General features: G+C 41.2%; 1 long non-coding RNA gene across 1 annotated transcript; it reads right to left on the bottom strand.

The window, feature by feature from the left end:
- Positions 1-15,707: 15,707 nt before the first annotated feature.
- Positions 15,708-23,205, bottom strand: LOC126989910 (uncharacterized). The gene is made up of 3 exons (XR_007743854.1): positions 22,371-23,205; positions 21,503-21,634; positions 15,708-18,041 (listed from the first exon to the last, which is right to left on the bottom strand). It is a non-coding gene; the product is annotated as an uncharacterized LOC126989910 (long non-coding RNA).
- Between the last annotated feature and the right edge of the window lie 1,786 nt (positions 23,206-24,991).

The following is a 24,991-nucleotide window of genomic DNA, read 5'->3' as shown; positions in this document are numbered from 1 at the left end:
GGCCGGCGGTCTACCGCCGACTGGCCTGCTGCAGTCGCCGGTCGGAGAAATCGAAAATCGTATATGGTCGCCGGTCTACCGCCGGTAAACCGCAGGCAGACCGGCGGTCAGGCCCCGATCGGCTTATCGGGAGTCATCGGGGACGGTCGCGACCGGGATCGGGAATGTGTGAGAGCCCCTTTAAGGTTCACGGTACAGAGGAAGGGTCACTCTACCACAAGGCTCATAAAACTAGCCCTGGAAATAACTCCCAAAACTCCTAAGAAACCCTCAAATATGTGAACTTGAGAGAGGAGGTTCAATAATCTGGCCTTTTATCCTAACCTATCCAAGAGACAAGAAGGAAGGAAGGAGAGAGAGTATTATGGAAAGAATGATTCAACACTCACCAATGTCTTTCTGTCTGTCTGCTGGTCTTCAAAGTCATCCTCCTCTTCCTCTTCTTCTTCTTCTTCCTCTTCCTCCTCTTGTCTCTAGGAGTAAAGTAAGGAGATTAATAAAATTGATAATTGATTTTTTGTGGTAAATTCTTTTCATGGTAAAAATAGACACAGATATTGGAGAGAGAGAGAGAGAGACCTGTTTTTTTTTTTTTAAATTTATTTTCTGTTTAGTGAAGTGGCATATATATATATATATATATATATATATATATATATATATATATATATATATATATATATATATATATATATTTGTTTTTCTTCACTAAACAGCAGAGAATATTGTTTGAAAAAATCCTTTCCAACAATGCATACAGAAAAATACTGGTAGCTAAATTATGTGTAAATTCAAATGTAGTACAATACTTATTCAAACTTATTGTTTTCTGAAACTTACTGAGCAAATGCATATAACATACTGTACTGCACTAAGCCACAAATGGTTTAAACCAATAAAAAAAAGTGGTTTAAACCAACTATTAAAACCATTTTTTTTTCTTTTGTGTGTATCTTTGTTAGTTTCATCAGTATTGTGGTTTTAACTATATGTAAGATTTTAATTATGTACAGCAGGGTTGGTGGTTTAAACCAGGGGTGTCAAACTCAAAACCCTTGGAGGGCCAATTCATACTCTGAAGTGCCGTCATGGGGGTCAACAAGGGTAGAAAATACATTGACAAGATTGAAGCTACCGTGATACCGTGGGCCATTTATGACTATCCCGCAGGCCATGAGCTTGACACCCCTGGTTTAAACCAAAAAAACATCAATAAAACCAGTGTTTTTTGTGAATCTTTTTTTAGTTTCATCAGGTATTGTGGTTTTAATTATATATGGTTTTATTATTCAGTCATTTTACTAACACCAGGATGAAAACGTCAGTTGGTAAACTCAAATCTCTATTCAAATGCTGTAACTCAGAGTAACTGAAAACATAATGTTGGTACATTACATATATATATATATATATATATATATATATATATATATATATATATATATATATATATATATATATATATATATATTATGAAATGGTTTGTGTGAGGGGTGAGGGTGTCTTTCTCCTCAGTCTGAAGCTAGCCGCATTGCTTGTTTTTCATAGAGGTAGTGAACATTTTACAACACATTTGGTTACTAAGTGAGCTGCTGAACATTTTACACCTCAATATAACGGGTTCACCCTTTGGGGTCTTCTGGTAACCCACCAATGAAGGGAAGTGAGTAGAGAAAGCTTACCTATTTCTCCAAGCTGCTGAAAAGCTTGTTGGTGAAGAATTACTTGTCGGTGAAGAGACTGTTGTTGAGGGGAGTGTTATGGCACCTCCCGGCACTGCTACACCAACCTGCAAATATGTGTCCACTGTCAAAGTCTTGTACCGGGAAAGATGGCATGGGATAAAATATAAAATCTCTCTCTCTATCAAGCGCTGTATAATAAAAGATAATTAATAGATAATCTCTCTCATATTTGTTATTTTACATATTTTTCTTCCTCCATTTCTTCCTCTCCCCTCCCTCTCTCTCTCTCCCCTCATAACTCTATACATAAAGCCAGGCCTATACTTTGAGGCAGTGCCAACGTTGCCAGACTGTAGTACTCACTCTTATATTTACTGACTTCCAACACAAAATCTGTCTTCTGGTCCCCAATAACTAGATTCATTTATATTTATCATTAACTCGGTGGTGGTGGTAGGGATCATGTTTCTTAATGGTCCCTCCAAGCGAGAAAAATGAGAAAAAATCACCCCTCGCACAAATCATTTCATAATATACAGTCATCCCCCGCCGTTCGCGGGTATTTCGTTCCCGGACTTCGGCGCGATGCGCGAAACCGCGAACGGCGGGACTATAACCCTATGGGAAAATATGCATTTGGGGAAGTCACCTCTGACACGTGAAACGTGGGCCTGGAATGAAAGTCAGACATGTTTTTTTCGTTCCCAAAAGTAGCCCAATTTGCGATAAGTAGCCCAATCTGGCAACACTGCAGTGTGGCGCCGCGTGAATTTTTTTTTTTTAGGATAATGGGGAAGCGTGCATGGATGCGCTCATGGTTGGCTCGTCGGGAAAGAGAAAGTGTGTACCACAGGCTGTTAAAAGAGCTGAGTTTAGAGGATCATGAGACTCTGAAGAATTGGATCAGGTTGGACAAGAGCCAGTACCACAGACTTCTGGAGTTAGTGACACCTCTTATTGCCAGAAGTGACACCAGGATGAGGAAGGCTGTCACTGCAGGAGAGCGTTTGAGACAGGTTGAAGCCACGCGGAAAGTCTCGGTCTTGGTCTTGGAAATGTAAACAAAGGCGGAAATTTGCAGGCGGAAACGATCCTGATCGTCTGACAAATTCATGCGATAAGTTCATGCGGAACGATGAAAAATCGACGGAAATGGCATTAATCGACGGAAAAAGTGCTAGTGTGACACCGCCTTAACGTCCATTGCCCCGCCTCCCTCCTCTCTCCCTTCCCCCCTCCTCTCTGCCTCCCTCCCTCCCTCCTCTCTGCCTTCCTCCCTCCTCTCTCCCTTCCCCCCTCCTCTCTCCCTTCCCCCCTCCTCTCTGCCTCCCTCCCTCCTCTCTGCCTCCCTCCCTCCCTCCTCCCTCTCCCCTCTCTCTGCCTCCCTCCTCCCTCCTCCTCCCTTCCTCCTCCTCCTCTCTCCCTCCCCCCTCCTCTGCCTCCCTCCTCCCTCCTCTCCTTCCTCCCTCCTCTCTCCCCCCCTCTCCTCCTCCCTCCTCCTCCTCTGCCTTCCTATTTACAATGCATGCATCCGCGTATACGAAACAGGGGCGTAATATAAGGGGGGGTCACAATTAGTTGACCGCGAATACGCGAAACCGCGATGGGTGAGACCGCGAACGGCGGGGGGTGACTGTATATCAAAGCATTTGTGATCAGATTATGTATCATCTATTTTGGGGGGTTTATATCATGGCACAAATTTGGCCCGTCGCTGCTACTCGATAAAGACACAAATTTGGCCTGTCGCTTTTGCCTCATGAAGACAGGCTGAAGCAGTTAAATGTACACTCGCTAGAAATGTGAAGATTGCGAGGAGACTTGATCGAAGTCTATAAATGGATGAAGGGCTTCTATAAAGGGGATGTCAATAAGATTTTGATAGTAAAAGAGCCGGGTAGGATGCGTAGCAATGGTTTTAAGTTGGACAAATCCAGATTTAACAAAGACATAGGCAAGAATTGGTTCACCAATAGAGTGGTGGACGAATGGAACAGGCTTGGGGGCCATGATGTGGGTGCCAATACCGTAGATACATTCAAGAAGAGGTTAGATAAAGCCATGGATGGTGAGGTAAGGTGGAGTGGAGTGTACAGGAGCTGCCTTGTATAGCCCAACCGGTCTCTTGCAGACTCCTTACGTTCTTATGTTCTTATAAAGTCACTATAGTACATGGACTCTAACTTGAGCCCTGTGGTTTGGGCCGGGGAAGCCTCAATTCTTTACAGATCTAGCCATGACCTGCGATCTGTCTCACTGTTAGTCTGTACGTTATCTATTTGTGGAGTATACACATACTCATAATACGACTGCATGGTGTTATGAATGGCTTGGGATTACAGGGAAAGACAACGACTGAGTCACGCCCAAGGGCTCAAGTTAAAATCGATAGACTATAGTGAAGAAACTTGAAATAAATTTTTTGGACATTAACCCGGTAGCAGCGACGGGCCAAATTTGTGCCATGATATAAACCCCAAAAATAGACGATGCATAAACTGATCACAAATGCTTTGATATATATAATTAAGTGCTTTGTGTGAGGGGTGATTTTTTCTCATTTTTCTCGCTTAGAGGGGCCATTAACCCTTTCATTGCTAAACGCTCGCTGCGACCTCCACCCACACTCACATCTCGTGCGTATGAGAGTGTTCCAACATTAATTCTCACAACATAGGATTGCCAATTGAGTGGATTCTTCACTAAATTTGGTGGAAAATCATATCAGCCCAGCGTGGCAAATCTACGGATGAGTAACTGGTGGATGTTCTTGCCCAATATAGCGGCATTTTTGCATAGCTTCACCTGACTGATTCTTTGACCAAATAGTTGTAAATATTGCAGTTGGCAATGCTCCCTTGCCAGAGTCTGAAGGAAAAAATGTCCACAGTTCCCTCAATATGGCTGATCATCCCGCACGCACCGATGTAAGTGTTAACATTCAACACTCCCTGAACGTCCGCAAAAGAGGCATACATAACTGACTCCTATAGATCTGGACCTCCTCTTTCCAATGGTGTTTTTAGTTTTCAGCTGTGATGAATAGTTTTTGAGATACAGAGGTTAAAAGAGACCCCCAATTGGGCTGCCCAACTGCGCCTGAGGGGATAAGTCGCGTCCACGCTGCGCGCAATGAAAGGGTTAAGAAACATGACCCCCACAGCTACTGGGTTAATATTTGTCAGGCCAGCGAGTCCTAACATTTGTTACACAGTTTTTCCCGCACACCACTTACAGGAGAAATAAGAGAATATGAGAAACAGAAGACAGTCGTAAGAGAAACAAGAGACAATTATAGCAGAAATAACACTTTTACCAATGCAAACCACTGCTCTAGAGTCCGGGTTGCTGGCCGGTCTTCAGGACAGCATGCTGTGGCCTCTCAGCTGGTAGTACCCAAACCACATCATCATCATAGCGGCCAACAAGGACCGTCACACTCAGCCTCCAGTGTTCCGCTGAAGAATATTCAAAATATAAAAATACATTACTCACTGTGTCACCCTAAACTATTTTATAAAAGACAATCTCAGCCATCCTAACCTGACCAAACTTTAATGAACCTAAGCTAGCCTTAGGCCACACAGGGAGCAAGAACGTTAATACATTATAAGCAATGCCACACTGGCAGCGAGCTGCTTGACGAGAAAGCGAGAAGAGTTGACAAATGAGTTTTTTTGCACGAGATCGCTCGGTCAGGAGTGACGTCACAGACATGTATTATTTGCCGTATCTCAGCCATACATTAGATAGGCCATTTTGGTTGACACCGTTAAATGCAGCAGTGATTGCAGAACTTGAATATGTTTGTGAAAACTCAATAAAACAAAAACTAACTGACGAGTTGAAGTTAAAGAATCACACTCCGTAATAACACATTCTACATGTAACTTGCAGCAGCACCAGCTATGAAATGCTATGAACAATTCCATCTTCTAAAGAAAAGCCTCCTGTATACAGAGTTTTTTTAAGGGGCTCTCACACATTCCCGGCCTCGGTCCCGATAGTCCTCGATAACTCCCGATAAGTCGATCAGGGCCTGACCGCCAACAAGATAGGCAATAATCCTGGGACCGGCAGCTTACCGCCAGTCTGCCTGCGGTAGACCGGCGGTAGACTGGCGACCATATACGATTTTCGATTTCTCCAACCAGCAACTGCAGCAGGTCAGTCAACGGTAGACTGCCAGCCTACCGGTGGCAGACCGCTGGTCTACCAGTGACAGACCTGCGGCACATCGACGACCAAACACTATCTTTGCATTTTTATATTTTAAAATTACCTCATAAACTGCTTCAAACCTAAATTCATTTGTGTGCATAAAACTCACTCTCTCTCTCTCTCTCTCTCTCTCTCTCTCTCTCTCTCTCTCTCTTTTCTCTCTTTCACCCACTCTTCCTCCTTTATCTCATCTCCCTCTCTCTCTTCATTCCCTCGCTCCTACCTGTTCCTCCTCGTTTTCCTCCTTCCTCCCTTGCTAATCCCCAGATCATAAACAGGTGTTCACTCATGGCCTACCGCCAGTCTACCGCCGGTCTGCCGCGGGTGTCGGCGGTTGACCGCCGGTCGATTAGGACATTTTCAACACCGCCGGTCAACCGGGCACATCGCCGATATCTTTGAAAATTTTAAAGTTGACCGGCGGTGGTCAGCTGAGTCTACGGTCCTCAGGGTCGACCGGCGGTCTGCCGCCGACAATCCCCAATCTTACAGCCGGTCAACCGGCTTATCGGGAGTCATCAGGGATTATAGGAGAAGGGAACAAGACACAACCCCCGATTAATACCTGGTAGTACCCATACACTGCTGGGTGGACAGGGGCATAGGGTATCGGAAAAGCCACCCAAATTTTTCCACTCCGCCCGGGAATCGAACCCGGGCTCTTTCGGTTGTGAGCCAAGTGTGCTAACCACTACACCATGAAGCCCCCCAGGATGAATAGGGTGAATACTCCACACTTATAAATAAAGGGCTAATACTTCACCCTTATCCTGACCTGGAAACAATGAAATCTAGCCTAACTTAATTCTAACCTAATCTGACAGGTGATAAATGTCCACAGAGCTGCCCCTCTCATAATTCTAGGATTTTTTACTAAAATATATATATATATATATATATATATATATATATATATATATATATATATATATATATATATATATATATATATATATATATATATATATATATATATATATATATATATATATATATATATATATATATATATATATATATATATATATATATATATATATATATATATATATATATATATATATATATATATATATATATATATATATATATATATATATATATATATATATATATATATATATATATATATATATATATATATATATATATATATATATATATATATATATATATATATATATATATATATATATAAATTGACAGAATCGCTGCTAGCAATTTTTTAAAAGTTAATGAGTTTTTTGCAGCCGCCTCAGAGCATCACGGGGGGACTGGGATACTCTGTTCCCCGTCTCTTCTTACACTCACTTCTCACACTTCTCATGGGTTAGATCTCCTTATTCTAAGCATTTTGAACCCCATTTATGTTCGCCGCAAACTGTTAGAAACGCCGCCACCGATTTTTGAAAAGTTAGTGAGTTTTTGGCGGCCGGCTCGGGGCGTCTGTGCCACCATTACTTACTTTATGAAACATCACTAGGTCTTCATATATCTTTTCTACAAACGCTTGGTTAGCGACGGTACGCTAGGTTAGCGATTAGCCCACTCGTGTGAGACCAGGTCTACCGCGTGGTTATTTTTTATTTTTTTAGAACATGCAGACCCACGAGCTATTTTGTGGTGGCACCGACGCGACGGTTTACGGTGGGGGAACATATTTAAACTAACCCAACCAAACTCTACGACCTAACAGTTAACGGGGGGGCTTTGACCCCTTCGCCCCCCCACATGTATATGCAACTTAGCTCTGCGGAGGTGTTTCTCGCTTTCACGCCCGGGGCCCACAACATCACGGCCCGCAAAAAAAACACCAACCTTTCATAAATCACCAGCAGCGATTCTATCAATTTGTGAGGCATATATATGGGATTCAAAATGCATAGAATTATGAGATCTAACGCATGGTTAGGGTGAGAAGTACCACAGTGAGATGGGCAGCTCTGTGGACATTTACCATCTGACAAACATACAATTTTTTTTTACTATTCAGCTTAATGTTCACTGAGGAAATGGAACCCAGAAAAGTTTACTCACCACCACGGCTCCTGCCAAGCAAATCACAACTTGGCCCCCGAAGGAGAGATAGGGTCCGGCCTGCCATCGGGTGTACTTCTGGAATAGCAATAAAAAAGGTTACGTGTTGGAAATCTCCGTATAAAATGACCTCCCGTTGTCTTTTTTTTTTTTAACCCGAGGGGCCAAATTTGTGGCTCTACCGTGTAGCAGCGATGGGCCATTTCTGACCTGCTGGACCTGGCCGCTAAATGCCCATTATTACGTACTTAAGACAGCCACGCCCCATTTGACCTCATGTAAGAGCTCAATGCATCTTATTCTCCATATCATAGGTCGTAAGTGTCGGTAATAAGGTCAAAAATAAGGTCACACGGTCGCCTTTGTGAGCTCACCCCTAAACCTAATTCATTGTTTACGACATTCACGCCTCATCTGACCTCATATATCAGGTCAATCCCCCTTAATTCTTCACTCGGTAGAGGTCAAAGGGCTTACTGAGCATCGATGATAAAAGTTCACACGTTAAGCTGATGGCCGCCTCTTATCTTGCATATATCACACATTTTCCGCCTTTTCCCCACATCACCGCTTGACCTCAAGAAGTATAGTGACCTTATATGTCATGACCTCAAGCCCCGTCTCGGTATACCCAGTAGTTTACGAGAAAAAAATATATATATACAAATATTTCCCTCACCAACCCGCGCCGCCATCTTACCCGAGGCCCCGCGGTCAGCCCACATTTAAATCCCTTGACCACGTTCATCACATTTCTCGCCGTTATCACCCATATCAAAACAAGCACAAGGCATTCCTCACCTCTTTCATCTGCATGGCGTGTCTTTACAGCGGATAAATCCCACGGAAATCACATAAAATAGACAAGACTCTTAATCGCGTCTATCCGGAGCGAATTCACCGCCAGGGAGGAAGGCCAGTCACGTTATCATAAGGGAATAACTTCGCCAACTTCCGCGAAATAACTCTCAAACGTTTAACTTTCCTTTTTTTCCATATTTCACTCACTTCTATCGTTCTATGACCCTATTTCATTTTCAATACACGGCACAAACATCAGAGAAACATTTGTTATCACTGGAAGGCTAAATAACAATTGAATAGGGTTCATTATTGACAGAATTATAGCAGACGTTATTTTCCCTCATTTCTTGCATCTATGGTCCGTGTGTCTGGTGTATTATTATCTTACAGGCAATATTAACCCTTATAAAGATCACGGGTGGACAAATAACATCAAAATAAGGCAAATCAATCAGTCTCTCTGGTGTGTGATGAGGTATCTCTCAACGAGTTATTTCGCACGGAAAAACGACACCACTGCTGCTCTTGCTCTTGCTGTACTTTAGGTCTAAGTCTTGACACTTTGCGAACGAAACTGCAGAAAGTGTAAAATTCTATCACCCTTCAGGACGGGTTTACAATATGATATAATGAGCTTATATGTGGGAATAATGGCTTCAGGGAGTTCTTAATACACTTAGTCTCCCTTAAGTGAAGCATGGAGAGAGGGAGAGAGAGATAAAGGGAGGAAGGGGAATGAATCACGTATTAATTAGATCTTATAGGTTACAACGTTTCTTCCTGTATAAACGGGTCATTATATCGCTTTTTCTTTAATTAAACCTAAAGCCGTGTAAATAATGGCTTTGAAATGTTTAATAAGGAAGGTGGACGTTGGAACAGGAAAACTCATTGTTGTACCTCAAAACTAATTGTTCCAACCTTTACATCGATGTACCTAGAAAATCAGACCACAGACCCCATGGTCCAGACTTGGTGGTCTGTCCTTAAACCTAAGTGATTTTACATTAATCAGAAGACTCCAAAACGTTGCATTTCTACTCTAGTTGACATTAAGTTGAAGGATATATGCTGAAATGCTATATCTTATGCTATCAAACTGATTTAAGCTTACGGTCACATGCTGACTTCATGATGCATGCTGACTTGAAATAAAGGTCACAATATGCAGTAAGTTGAGTGCAATGACGGCATTGTTCACTTGTATAACTCTTATGCTGAGCCTATAAAAAGTCAGCATTAAAAGAGATAGCCATGCTGACTCGATCTTATGCAAGCTGATTTAAACTTATGGCCATGCTGACTCATATGCTAATCTTAACTTAAATCCATGTTGAACTCCGAACTCAGCATATCAAGAAAACGATCATGCTGTCATATATAGACCACCATGCTGAGCTCAGAGTGGCTATACAGACTGAAATCAGTAACTCTTTAATGCATGCTGAGTTCAAAATAGGATCAGCATTGAGAAACAGCGAGGCGCCATCCTGAGTGAGCATTGCTGACTTGTTCATAATTAAACCCCTAGTAATAGTAGTAGTAGTAGTAGTAGTAATAGTAGTAGTAGTAGTAGTAGTAGTAGTAGTAGTAGTAGTAGTAGTAGTAGTAGTAGTAGTAGTAGTAGTAATAGTAGTAGTAGTAGTAGTAGTAGTAGTAGTGGTAGTAGTAGTAGTAGTAGTAGTAGTAGTAGTAGTAGTAGTAGTAGTAGTAGTAGTAGTAGAATTAAGCATATCGCTACAAAAAAGCTTCCTGTACCGACATGCTGAGTTGAGGGATCGAGCCAGCTAGGCCATGCTGACTTCAGACCATGCCGACTTAAAGAAATTCTGGGCCATGCTGAATTTGCTGAGCTTGGCTCCATATGTTTCACGAATGTAGGCAGATCAATATTGTTTATGATCGATGACACTTTGCGTACGAGGAACAAATTAAGGCGTAAAACTCAAATGTAGACAAGGAAATTCAGACTGAACCAAATTTTTCTTCATCAACGTTGTAGTGCGAGAATGGAATAAGCTCCCTGCCTTCCTTCAGTGGTCACACGATTGATTTCCTTTAAAAACAACCTCGATCGGCCGTCACTTCCTTCAACTCAATATATTAACTAGAGTTGAAATGCAACGTTATGGAGCCATCGGATTAATGTAGAACCACTTAGTTTAAGGACAGGCCACTTAGTCTGGACCATGGGGTCTGATTTTCTATGTAAATCTGTAAATTAAACCTATCCGAAAGCTATGACGTAATGTTTAAACCTCCGCGTACCCAATCAGCTGTTTTAATCAGCTGATCGGTCACCTCGGCACACTAATGATATATTATTTCCGGAGTCACCACACTCGTACAGAACATGTTTATTGCATGACTTGACCTGTGACCTACCATACCGAGACACAGGGATAGAAGAAATACTCTTATAGACTTACGAGAAAATAACAATTTTTTTTTTTCTCAGAATGGCAACACCCCCGCCAATGGACTCGATCGCTCGCCATATATAATTCTTCCGCCTCGTCATTATTTTACTTTTTTTTCAGCTTTCTCGTCCCCTGCATGCATGATCGTTAATGAGATACTTAACGGCAACATCATTAAGGGCTGATATCGAATTAAGCCGTGCTGGGAAGAGAGAGAGAGAGAGAGAGAGAGAGAGATGCTGACTTTAAATGCCGACTTCATAAATGCTGATTGATTCTGGGCCATGAGTTTATTGACCTTATAACACAAATGCATGCTGACTTGAGGTACGTGTTGGCCGATCGACATTAAGGCTACTCAGCACTCAGCATAAAACTCATTTTCACTGCTGAACTATTAAACTATAAGAGATGAAGAAACATATTAGAAGATATATCATTCTAGATCTCTTCCTTTCCTCTATGAAACACATAGGAATGTATAACTATCTCCTATAAGTCACCCTAAGGCCCTTGCTCATGGTGGAAGGTTCAGTAATATGTCTTTGATAAACTAAAAGATGGACAATTGTAACCTATCCGAGTGATGATATATACTGAACAAGCCCTCTTTCCATTATTTTTGCAGTATTAAGGAATATATATCAAGCTGCTAACTCATCCCTTGCTCATGGTAGAAGATTGTGATATGTCTTTGATAAACTAACTCAAAAGATGGACAATTGTGCCTGATATATATACTGAACAAGCCCTCGATCCATTGTCTATGTAGTATTGACGGATATATATCAAGCTGCTAACTCATCCCTTGCTCATGGTGGAAGATTGTGATATGTCTTTGATAAACTAACTCAAAAGATGGACAATTGTAACCTATCCGAGTGATAATATATATTGAACAAGCCCTCTTTCCATTATCTTTGCAGTATTAAGGAATATATATCAAGCTGCTAACTCATCCCTTGCTCATGGTGGAAGGTTCAGTGATATGTCTTTGATAAACTAACTCAAAAGATGGACAATTGTGCCTGATATATATACTGAACAAGACCTCGATCCATTGTTTATGCAGTATTGAGGGATAGGTACATCAGTTTCCTAACTCACCCCTTGCTCATGGTATCTTCCTAAGGCATTGCTAGACTTGTTTTTATATGCCAAAGATTGAGTACATTAAGACCTTCTCAAAGTCTTACCCAAGAGTTGGTGCTTGATATAAAACTATGCTCATGATAATTAAGGCTTCACAAATGCTGACACTGCCCATGGGAAGACTTAATGTCAGGTAATTATCAAAACTAACACATAATTAATGGTTTTGATCCCCCAGAAAATAAGGTAGCTACTGGGGGGGGGTCTGGAAGAGGCTGATCGAGGGTCTGGGGGCTTGAGCTAGGGGGCTTCAGGTAAGAGAAAATACATATAATTAATAGCTTGGACATCAATAATCTAGACCAACCCTTGCTTATGGTAGCTTTCCAAGGCATCGCTTATAGACTTTTTATAATATAGCAAAAATAGAGTACCATCAAGGCTTTCTCAGTCCAATTACTCAAGAATTAGTTCAGTGCTTGTTATAATATTGTTTTCTCGGCCAACCCTTGACAAGGCTATTAAAACTATTCTTGACAATGCGAGTAATTATCTAACATATACTGGAACCCTTACTAATGTTACATAACAAAGTGGAGACTTAATTGCTGGGGATACATGATTCATAGTTCCATATTAATTGTTTTTGCTCATTGGAAAGGTTAATTAAAATGTTACCGCCAGTATTATGCTAACACACCTGCTTGGATAGGTTAGGTGACCAATTACTGGGGGCCTGAGGGTCTTAGGGCTGACACAGGAAGGGAAAACACTTATATAGCTATAATGTCTTTGACCCCCAGAATAAAGGTAATTGGGACGTGAGACTGGGGGATGACTGCATTGGGGACTTGAGGGGGCTGAGTACATACTGTTTGGGCAGGTAAATCATTCTTCTACATCAATCCTCTGTTATTTTTAAGCTCAAGAACTTTGACTAAAAGCAGCTATGGACCTTCAACTGTAAGGACGTGGCAAATTCTACTAGTCTGAGGCCTTTTCAAGCACTCAAAATCTCTCTTTAAATAGTTTGGGGGAGATAATTCATTCCTTTACATCAATCATGTTATTTTTTAAGGTTGAGAACTTTGACTTAAAGCAGCGAAGGACCTTCAACTGTAGAGACATGGCAAATTCTATGTTTGAGGCCTTTTTAAATAGTCAAATCCCTTCTTATATGTTGTTTGAGGAGGTAAGTAATTCTCCTATGAACTTCTTTGCCCCTCAAGATATTTCCCTCACGCAATGTGATGCCTAAGAGCTTGGAAATATACTAGTGCTAAGCTTTCAAGTATTATAAATGGCAAATTCTGAGTGTACGAGGCCTTTTCAAAAGGTCAAATTCCCTCTTTAAATACTGTATGGAGAGGTAATTGATTCTCCTACATCAACCCTTACTCAATGTGATGCTTTAGAATTTGATATCTAGCCAGAACTAAGCTTTCAAGGGTTAAACATGGCAAATTCTGAGTGTACGAAGCCTTTCCAAATAGTCAGTCTCTTTAAATACCGAGTGGGGAAGTAATTGATTCTCCTACACAAACCCTTGCTCAATGTGATGCTTTAGAGCTTGATATCTAGCCAGAACTAAGCTTTCAAGGGTTAAACATGGCAAATTCTGAGTGTACGAAGCCTTTCCAAATAGTCAGTCTCTTTAAATACTGAGTGGGGAAGTAATTGATTCTCCTACACAAACCCTTGCTCAATGTGATGCTTTAGAGCTTGATATCTAGCCAGAACTAAGCTTTCAAGGGTTAAACATGGCAAATTCTGAGTGTACGAAGCCTTTTCATATAGTAAAGCTCTCTGTCCGACCCACCCACACACATGCACTTTCCCTCACCTGAGCATTGGCACCTTGTTATCAAATCAGTGTTGAAGGCAAAAACTATAAGCATTATGAGACAGGAGGAATACTAGCTGACCTGTAGACACAACCTTACATGTATTTCCCTATAAGTGGTTTCCAAGGGCCTGAGCTAAGCTGGGATAATCCTCTCACATTTTTATCCAAGACAGTGCTAGACCTCAATCCCCCCCCCTATGGATGGGCTTGAGCTATAGGAAGAGGGAAAAAGATTAGGTTTTTAGCTTTGAACAGAAGAGGAGAAAGGTTATAATGAGAGATTTAGTTTATCACACCAGTAGCCTATTATCCTAACACAGGTAAGGGTAGATTCTAGGATTAAAGATGAGCTCTGGGAGGGCAGCATGAGCCAATGCAAGATGGCACCACTATAAACACTTGCCTGCGCCAGAACGGGTTGGGCCGACCATCAGGCCCCACCGGGAAGAAGCCTTGGGCCGACCATCAGGATCCACTGGGAAGAAGCCTACCAGTGCAATAGGCCATGACAAAAAAAATAAAACATATTTGACAAGGCTTTCAGTGGAGGTTTGGGCATTTTCCGAGATGCTTTTATGATCTGTGGAAATGTGACCCTTCCTCTGTGCCATCAACCTAAAAAACACATATTTGACAAGGCTTTCAGGGGAGTTACAGACAAGGGTGCTTTTATGACCCTTCCTCTGTACCATCAACCTAAAAAAACATCATTGAGAACCCAATTACTGACCTTTTTGGCCTTGGAAATATACAACAGAAAATACAAGACCCAAACAGTCCCCTCAATAAACAGTAAAATAATACAATAAAAATAAATATATAAATACGAGTCCTGAAAATGTAGACTGTTAGACCAGGGAAATATATTAATTGGTAGATTATTTTATGAGGTAAGGCTTGGTAGAGGTTGCATGTGCTTGGTAAGGTTTTCATATAGTATAGTATGTTTCCCGGGCGTCTGATGTGCTTGGTAATGCTTTTTAATACGGTAGCAGCGACGGGTCAAATTTGTGGCTATACCGTGTAGCAGTGACGGGCCAAATTTGTGGCTATACCGTGTAGCAGTGACGGGCCAAATTTGTGGCTTTACCGTGTAGCAGCGACGGGTCAAATTTGTGGCTTTACCATGTAGCGGCGACGGGCCAAATTTGTGGCTTTACCATGTAGCAGTGACGGGCCAAATTTGTGGCTTTACCATGTAGCAGTGACGGGCCAAATTTGTGGCTTTACCATGTAGCAGCGACGGGCCAAATTTGTGGCTTTACCGTGTAGCAGCGACGGGCCAAATTTGTGGCTTTACCGTGTAGCAGCGACGGGCCAAATTTGTGGCTTTACCATGTAGCAGTGACGGGCCAAATTTGTGCCATGATATAAACCCCCCAAAATAGATGATACATAATCTGATGACAAATGCTTTGATATGTATTATGAAATGGTTTGTGTGAGTGATGATTTTTTCTCATTTTTCTCGCTTAGAGGGACCGTTAAGAAACATGATCCCTACCACCACCACCACCACCACCACCATGTTCTTACGTTCTTATGTTCAACCATACTGCACGCATGGGTGGGTAAAAGACACATATATATAACTGTACGTGTTTGAGGATAATCTCCCTCCATAGTCAGGATTCTCACATAGTCTTTTTTAATTTTCAATCTTTTATTTTTTGAGGTACAAGCCTATCGGAGGTGCCCCCATATAGGCCTGAACCCCTCTCTGATACCTGGCCTGTACTGCTGCTCTCAAATGATGTCAAACCATTTTTTTAAGGTGGAGACATCTCTAGGGGGGAACGGAACCTGACGGAACCTCCCTCGCTAGACGCTGATCCGACAGGCTTCAAGTTAGGGGTCACCTGAAGCTCTGGCCGGCAGCTTAGACTATGGGTTAGGATACTCCAGTCAGCACTAGTATGGGTTAGCATGACAGCGGAAATGGAATGGGGTTATGCAAAATCCATGAATTGTTAGGAAAGCCACAGAGAATTGTCATACGTAAGCAGGAGTAGTTCTCATGCGAAATTTAAGCCGTAAGTTGCCGGAGTCTTCATGCAAAGCCGTGCGATTAGTTATGAAGGAAGGGCGAAGACTATAGGAGGTGTTATGCAAAATCCATGCGGGTTAAGCGAGCAGGAGTTAGTACACAGAAGCCATGCCCTTTGTTACGAAAGCAGACGCAGAACGGGGTGTTATGAATAGCAGAAGCAGAGTGAGTTGTTACAAGGGCATGCAGATGTTATGCCAGTCCCAGGAGTGCAGGAGTTGATACCCGGAGCAGCAGAGGTTGTCCTTGGTAGCTGAAATTAAAAGGTTTTGTTAATACTCAGAGTACCAGAACCAGTAATTGTACTCAGACTAATTGCAGTAGAGGTTGCTGATTAAGTCACACCACTACGGTAACACTTATGAAATCACCCTTACATTAGTTAGCCCTCACAGGACGTTACACATACTTATAAATGTATAGCCTCCATACAGTACACTTAAAGATTTCACAGTATTTTTTTTTTCAAGGGCAAAAAAGTGTATAAAAATAAAGCCCACTACTTGCTGCTCCCACTTAAATACTTATATATATATATATGTAACCTTTACACATTACACTTAAATACTTCCCATCACTACACACTTATTAGAGAACCCGGTACACACTTTAATATATAACTTAATACCTTACACACTTACTTTACACTTAAATAACGTAGGGAAACACTTACTTAGAATTATATACCCCAAAACCGAAGATTTTATAAGTATAGCAATACCAAACACCTTATACTTAAAACCCCATTTAAATACATACAAATTATATTACAGCTTAAATATGTAACCCTGTAAACATGCATAGAAATTATTAGTAGATATATTTTAAATTCAATACTTTACATAATACAATTCATTTAAATATTTTCCTAGACACATAAACTTGTCTATATTTATAAGTTGCCTCCTCCTCCTCCTCCTCCTCTTTCTCCTTCTTCTTCCTCCTTCTTCCTCCTCCTCCTCCTTCTTCTTCTTCTTCTTCTTCTTCCTCCTTCTTCTCCTCCTCCTCCTCTGTAGTGCTTGGCCTGTAAGAAAGAGATGGGATTGTCAGATGCTTCCGGCTCTAACATTAACTATTTTTTAACCCAGTACACAAGCTGAAAGTAAGAGGTTTTTGTTAATTAATAGCCATAGTAGAAAGGGTTTGTAGGAGTTACCCACAGCACCAGAACCAGTAGTTGTACATAACCTTAGATTAGTTATCCCACAGGACCTTACATACTTATATACTTATAGATGTAGCCTTCATAGATTACACTTAAGTAATTCCCACAGAATGCACCATTACACTTAGATTAGTTACCCCACAGAACCTTACACTTAAATGCTTATAGATAAGTAGCCTTCATAGACTACACTTAACCCCTTCACTACGGCCGGGCCAAAACAGCGCCCCGGACCGTATCCGAGATCACCGTGCGCGCCAAATTTCAAATGTCGCTATTGAATATAACAAGTTTTCAGCCATAAACTCAACATAATCATCATGTATTATATACGAAAACATGCAGAATTAAATGGTGCACATAAAGAAACTCACTACGGCCGGGCCAAAACAGCGCCCTCTGCTGTATCCGAGATCGCCGCGCGCGCTAAATTTCAAATGTCGCTATTGAATATAACAAGCTTTCAGCCATAAACTCAACATAATCATCATGTATTATATATGAAAACATGCAGAATTAAATGGTGCACATAAAGAAACTCACTACGGCCAGGCCAAAACAGCACCTCTGCGACGTATCTGGGATCGCCCTTCCCTTTGAGCGTAACAAGACCAGTCATACATTACCTTAGCCCAGCTTGCATTGTAGTGTTGTCAAGTCCCCCTTCACCCAATCCACCTCTCTACAGCCTCCTGCAGTCTTCCTCCCCCACCTCCGCACAGACCTGAAAGAAAGTCTCATTAGTCAGATAAAGGTTCATCTTCCTGCAAGCACACACACACACACACACACACACACACACACACACACACACACACACACATATTGTGGAAAAATGCAAAGAACAGCCCAAGTTGTTTTACAGATTTATAAATGGGAAGACTAAACCAAAAGAAACAATAGAAAGACTGAGAGACGGGAATGTGGAAGTCAATGACCCTAAAGGTATGGCAGAGTTATTAAATAGAAAATTCCAGCAAGTCTTTAACAAAGAAACAATCTTTATTGCGCCACAAGAGAATAAAATAGAAGTTCATATGGAAGAGATTATGGTAAACAAAGAAGAGATCCATAAATTACTGGGAGAACTAGAAGAGGGAAAAGCAGTAGGACCGGATGGAGTTTCTGGGTATATTTTAAAAAAATGTAGAGATGAATTAATTGTTCCAATATACGACATCATTAGATGCTCAGTAGCAACAGGTACGGTGCCCAATGAGTGGAGAAGGGCTGAAGTGGTCCCCATATATAAAAGTGGAAGGAAAGATGAACCTTCAAACTACAGACCCATATCCCTGACAAGTGTTTTGTGCAAAATATGTGAGAAAATAATAAAGAAGCAGTGGACTAAATTTCTAGAAGAGCATAAGTTAATTACCAGCAAACAATATGGATTTCAAAAGGGCCGATCATGTGTTACAAACTTACTCAGTTTTTACTCAAGAGTGACAGACAGAACTCAGGAAAGGGATGGATGGCTTGATTGTATTTATCTAGATTTGAAAAAGGCCTTTGACAAAGTTCCACATACAAGACTATTATGAAAACTGGAAAATAAAGGAGGATTGAAAGGAAATATGAAAAAATGGATGGCAAGCTACCTAATGGGAAGGGAGATGAGAACTGTGGTCAAGGACATAAAATCAGAATGGAGAAATGTAGAAAGCGGAGTACCACAGGGTTCAGTATTAGCACCGATAATCTTCCTGGTATATGTAAATGACATGGCTGAAGGAGTTAATAGCTACATAAACCTGTTTGCTGACGACGCTAAATTACAAAAACATATAAGAAACAAAGAAGATTGTGAAATATTGCAAGAAGACCTATACAAAATTTGGAAATGGAGTATGGATTGGGAGATGGAATTTAATGTGAAAAAATGTCATGTTATGGAAATGGGTAAAAGTGAAACAAGACCAATCTGGATATACAAAATGGGAAATGGTGAAACATTAAAAAAAGTGCATGAAGAGAGAGACCTGAGAGTAGTGATGAGGGATGATAATCAACCAGAGAGTCATATAAATCGGATCTTTAGAGACACATATCACTTGGTGAAAAATATTGGAGTAGCATTTAGCTACATGGACAAGGACATGATGAGAAGGCTAATCACTACCATGATTAGACCAAAATTAGAATATGCAGAGGTAGTGTGGTCCCCCCATAAGAAGAAGCATATCAAGAAACTAGAAAGAATACAGAGGATGGCATCAAAAATGGTCCCAGAGTTGGAGGGATTAATATACGAGGAAAGATTAAAGGAAATGAACTTAACAACACTGGAACAAAGAAGAGAAAGGGGAGACCTAATCCAAATTTATAAATTATTAAACAAAATAGATGAAGTAGATAATGAAGAACTGCTACTAACAGAAGGAAACATAAGCAGAAATACAAGAGGACACAGTAAAAAATTGAGAAAGGGGAGATGCTTGAGAGACACAAAGAAGTATAGCTTCCCGCAAAGAAATGTAGAGGTTTGGAACAGTCTGAGCGAGGATATAGTATCAGCGAGGAGTGTGCAAAGCTTTACAGATAAGTTGGATAAATGCAGACACGGAGACGGGACCACACGAGCATAATGCCCAGGCCCTGTAAAACTACAACTAGGTACAACTAGGTAAATACACACACACATTTGGGAAGGCTTTCATGTTGTATCAGGCCCTCCTCCTTCTCTAATCCTCCTTAAACAGACACCCTCGCCATAGACCGATAGGTCTTCTGGTGTCTGTTCTTCCTATGTATTCTTCCTATGTATGTATTCCTCCTCCTCCTATCTTTGCTTGTGTCTCATGTTCTTCATTGAGGCCATTCACAGCTACTCCTGCAATAATAATAATAATAGTAAGAAGAATGGTTTTGGTATGGAAGGAAAGGGAGGAAGGGGGGGGAGAGAGAGAGAGAGAGAGAGAGAGAGAGAGAGAGAGAGAGAGAGAGAGAGAGAGAGAGAGAGAGAGAGAGAGAAAAGAATAAAACCAGAAATAGGTAGACAGAAAGGTAATTACAGAGAGAGAGAGAGAGAGAGAGAGAGAGAGAGAGAGAGAGAGAGAGAGAGAGAGAGAGGAAAGAGAAACACACACAAAAAAAAGAGAAAATAAAATAAAATAAAAATACAGTCAAACCTCGGTTTTCCTTACCTCACCTAATCTAACCTTACCTAACCTTCCCTAACCTTACCTAACCTTCCCTAACCTTACCTAACCTTCCCTAACCTAATCTAACCTTACCTAACCTTCCCTAACCTAATCTAACCTTACCTAACCTTCCCTAACCTAATCTAACCTTACCTAACCTTCCCTAACCTAATCTAACCTTACCTAACATAATCTCATAGCTGGGCGTTATCGCGGTAAGTTATCGCGATACTTTATTGCTGATAATAAAATTGGGTTATCGGCCATCCGTTACTTAATTAAATATATATCAGTATCTTCATTACTTTTGTAACCAAACTAGCAATAATCGCTACTTTTTTCCGCCTCTCAGAAAAAAACATCTCCCTACACGTGGCGCCCGGTGTTGTATGAAAAAACTTCAGGGTATGAAATATCTTCGGTGAAGAGATTTCATACTTAGATCATCAACATTAAAACACTAGGTTATTTTTTTATGTTACTCAAAAAATCAATATATCAAAGAGATAAATCATTTAACTTTGCCCAAAAAATGATTATTCACTGCCTCAAATTTGATATTCCACATTCGTTTGCGAGCATGCCATGGTATTGAAGGCACCCGGTGTTGTGTTATTTGGTGTCCCATCGTCAAAAGCTGGCGCTTTAGTTTACAAACACTGGTCTCTCATGAACAACGCATGTTCAGACCAGTAAGCGTTGCCCTGTACAGTCTCACAAAGCTTTTTAACGCATTACGAGTAGCTGCTGGAAGCCTGAATAACCATGCCTAACCTAAACCAACCTTACCTCACCTAATCTAACCTTACCTAACCTAATCTAACCTTGCCTAACCTAATCTAACCTTGCCTAACCTAATCTAACCTTGCCTAACCTAGCTTTGCCTAACTTAATCTAACCTTAAACACACACACACACACACACACACACACATAGGCCTACTAAGCGTTATGGAGACAGGACAGCACGAACCTAGTACATCTCTTTTCCAGTATTTCACAACGAGGTATATACAACAAGGTAAATACACACATAGGCCTACCTTAATCTCAAATGCATCCCCTGTAGGTGAAGCCACATTCTTGTTGTATCAGGCCCTCCTCCTCCTCCTCCTCCTCCTGTATCTCATGTTCAGACTTCTCGCATTCTTCATTGAGGCCATTCACAGCTACTCCTGCAATAATAATAATAATAATAATAATAATAATAATAATAATAATAATAATAATAATAATAATAATAACAATACATTCCACAGTGAATTTAGCATAGTAACCTATTATCCCCAGTGTGTGTTACCCACCACACCACCACTAAACTCCAGCACACACACACACACACACACACACACACACACACACACACACACACACAGCCTTAAAATATTTACACAATCTTCTCAAAACACACACACACAAAAAAAAACATACATGACAAAAACGCAAATGGAAAGAACCTGCTACGGGGTGTGATTCTATAGTTTTACCAACACACACACACACACACACACACACACACACACACACACACACACACACACACACACAGCCTTAAAATATTTACACAATCTCCTCAAAACACACACACACACACACAAACACACACAAAAAAAAACCATACATGACAAAAACGCAAATGGAAAGAGGCTGCTACGGGGTGTGATTCTATAGTTTTACCAGGACACACACACACACACACACACACACACACACACACACACACACACACACACACACAGGCTTAAAATACTTACACAATATCCTCAAAACACACACACACACACACATACTATGGCCATCCTCTGGTCCATGGCCCTTGTTTACTATGGCCCAGGCTGTAGGCTACGTGGCATCCCTCGACCATGGCACATTTATATAGGCCTACCCAGGCACCATGGCACTGATACTAACCTTGAACATCACAAAATATGGCACTATGGACCATTATTTCTCCCCTCCAATGGCCCTCCGGTGGTCCATGGCCCTAGTTGAGTAAGGCCATGGCAGGGGCGTCTACCTAACCCTCTGTGGCACCCTCGTACACTTGGCACCATGGCACACAGTATCTTCCCTGTAATGGCCCCTCGGTGGTCCATGGCCCTTGAATACTACGGCCATACCCTTTGTGGCACTCTCGTAGACACTTGGCGCTTAAACCACCCTTGAAAATCACAACTTGGCACCATGGCACACAGTATCTTCCCTCTAATGGCCCCTCGGTGGTCCATGGCCCTTGAATACTACGGCCATACCCTCTGTGGCACTCTCGTAGACACTTGGCGCTTAAACCACCCTTGAAAATCACAACTTGGCACCATGGCCCACAATATCTTCCCTCTAAAGGCTTAATATTAACGCGTGTTGGGCAAAGACGAGCGTTTAGTAGGCCGTGCAGGTCAAGGGGAAGGCTGTGGAGAATGTTGAGGTGGAGCAGGAGGTGGAGAAGGCCGTGGAGAAGGTGTTACATGGCGAGGACGATATATAAGGTGGACTGGACTGCCGCCATTTTAGATCACCAAGTCGAGATGAAAAACTTAAAAGAGTATATCATTCCGTAAGGGTTTGATCAAAACAAACCTCTATCGACAATATTAAAGCTTATTCACCAATTTTAGGAACGTCAGAGAACATATTATTTATTTCTAGGCTCAGTAACGTAAGAAAAGTCTACAGCAACGCTTCAAATATGGTAAAACACGCCACCAATATAAAAAAAAAAATACACGATACATTATAAAAACTAAACACAGCATTGAATTCATAGCACGAAACATTTTTAAACTAAACGAAAAATAAAAAACATCGTTCACCCTCCCCCTCCGCCCCCTACACCCCCTCCCCCGGGACACCCCACAGACCCCCCCCCCCGCCATAGGCCCCTCCCACCCCCCCGGTGATACCACCCGACCACTCCCCCCCCCCTAAACACAAAATCGTTAATTGCTCCGTTAATACTCAACCGATCGGATTCTAGTAAAGACCAAAATGTTCAGCGTCAAATACTACACCCGGGGAGCTCCACGAACACGAGGAAAACATGGACACAGCAAGAGGCGCAGGCGAAAACCGTTAAGACCAAACTTTGGAACGGTATAGCTCAATAACGAAAAAAGCTATCTTGATTCTGATAGCGCCATCGTGTTCTCCGGCAAACTCTACACCTTGTATCAGTTGCTCATCAAGAAATATCAAGAAATAAAAAAAAAAGAACCAAACACGTTCAAAGTTAAATTTGAAAACATCAAATTATAGCTCATGTCGGTTCAAATCGCTATACTTATTTCCATAAACGTATCTTTACTAGTAAAGGCGTGACAGGTGGCTAAAGAAATGACGTGTTATCTCCAAAACTAAAGGTCGTAGCGAAGATTCGAGACCAGCGTTGTATTTCTCGTTAAATTCTAAAACTTTCATTATCTATTGACGAATGAGAAAAAATAGATATTAAACGAAGAGCGTTGGATCAAAGTTAAAAAAAAACGCGAAAAACAGATCATAATAACCCCATAACTATTGGTTGTAGCGTCATTCTGAAGGCACCAGCGTGTTCCCCGCAACTGGTTCTCCCAGGCGACAATTGGGCATACAAAACTTTACAGTATTAATGGAGTTATAGGCCTTCAAAGTTTCAGCACGTTTTTTTAAATCGTGGATATCTCCGTCAGTTTTAGGCCTAGCGCAATTCTGATAGCACCAGAAATTCTAATATTGTTTTCTTCACGTCTATGAACCTCTCTGATCAAGCTGGAGGCAAGAATAACGAAACTTGCATATTTGAAAAAAGATGGTTTTAGAGGAGGTGAAATTCTGGCCGTAAACACCGGAGAGTTTCATAACGGTGGAAACACAAAATCGTTCATAGCTCCGTTAATACTCTGCCGATCGGATTCTAATAAGCATCAAAATGTTCAGCGTCAAATTCTACACTAGATGAGTGCAACGAACACGAGAAAAAACGAGAGGATAAAATTGAGGGTTACGACCATTTCTTGGAATATAGCTAATAATTTCTATAATAATTAAGCTAGCGCAAAACCAAGACCAGAAATGGATTCCTCGTTATTTTCCCTCTCCAAATCATGCCCGACATTAAGACATTACTTAGACATGGATGCAGGAATCTATGCAGAATCAAAACATTCTGATAAACGCTTTAGCTAGGATATCTTGATACCTAATAAAGTTATCTCTATTCTGACGACGCCACGTTATTCTCCGTCAAATTTTACATCAGATATCAGTTGATCAATAATACACAAGCAAAATAAGCAAAAAAAGCTATCTTTGGAAATACGCGTCAAATCTTAAATCTGATAACACCACAATATAGGCCGTGTCGGGTCACTTCAAGATATTTAATTTCATAAATATATCTGCAGTAGTTAAGGCGTGACAGGCGGTTAAAAAATGACATGCTATCTCCGAAACTAAAGGTGGTAGCGCAGATCTGAGACTAGCGTTGTATTCCTCGTCGAATTTCAACAATTTTATTATTTATTGCCGAAGGATAAATAATACGTAATAAGCGAGTG

This window comes from Eriocheir sinensis, unplaced genomic scaffold, assembly GCF_024679095.1.
Source record: "Eriocheir sinensis breed Jianghai 21 unplaced genomic scaffold, ASM2467909v1 Scaffold1374, whole genome shotgun sequence".
Taxonomy (NCBI): Eukaryota; Metazoa; Arthropoda; class Malacostraca; order Decapoda; family Varunidae; genus Eriocheir; species Eriocheir sinensis.
Note: the sequence above shows the minus strand (reverse complement) of the source record. Positions and strands in the feature narration are given on the sequence as shown.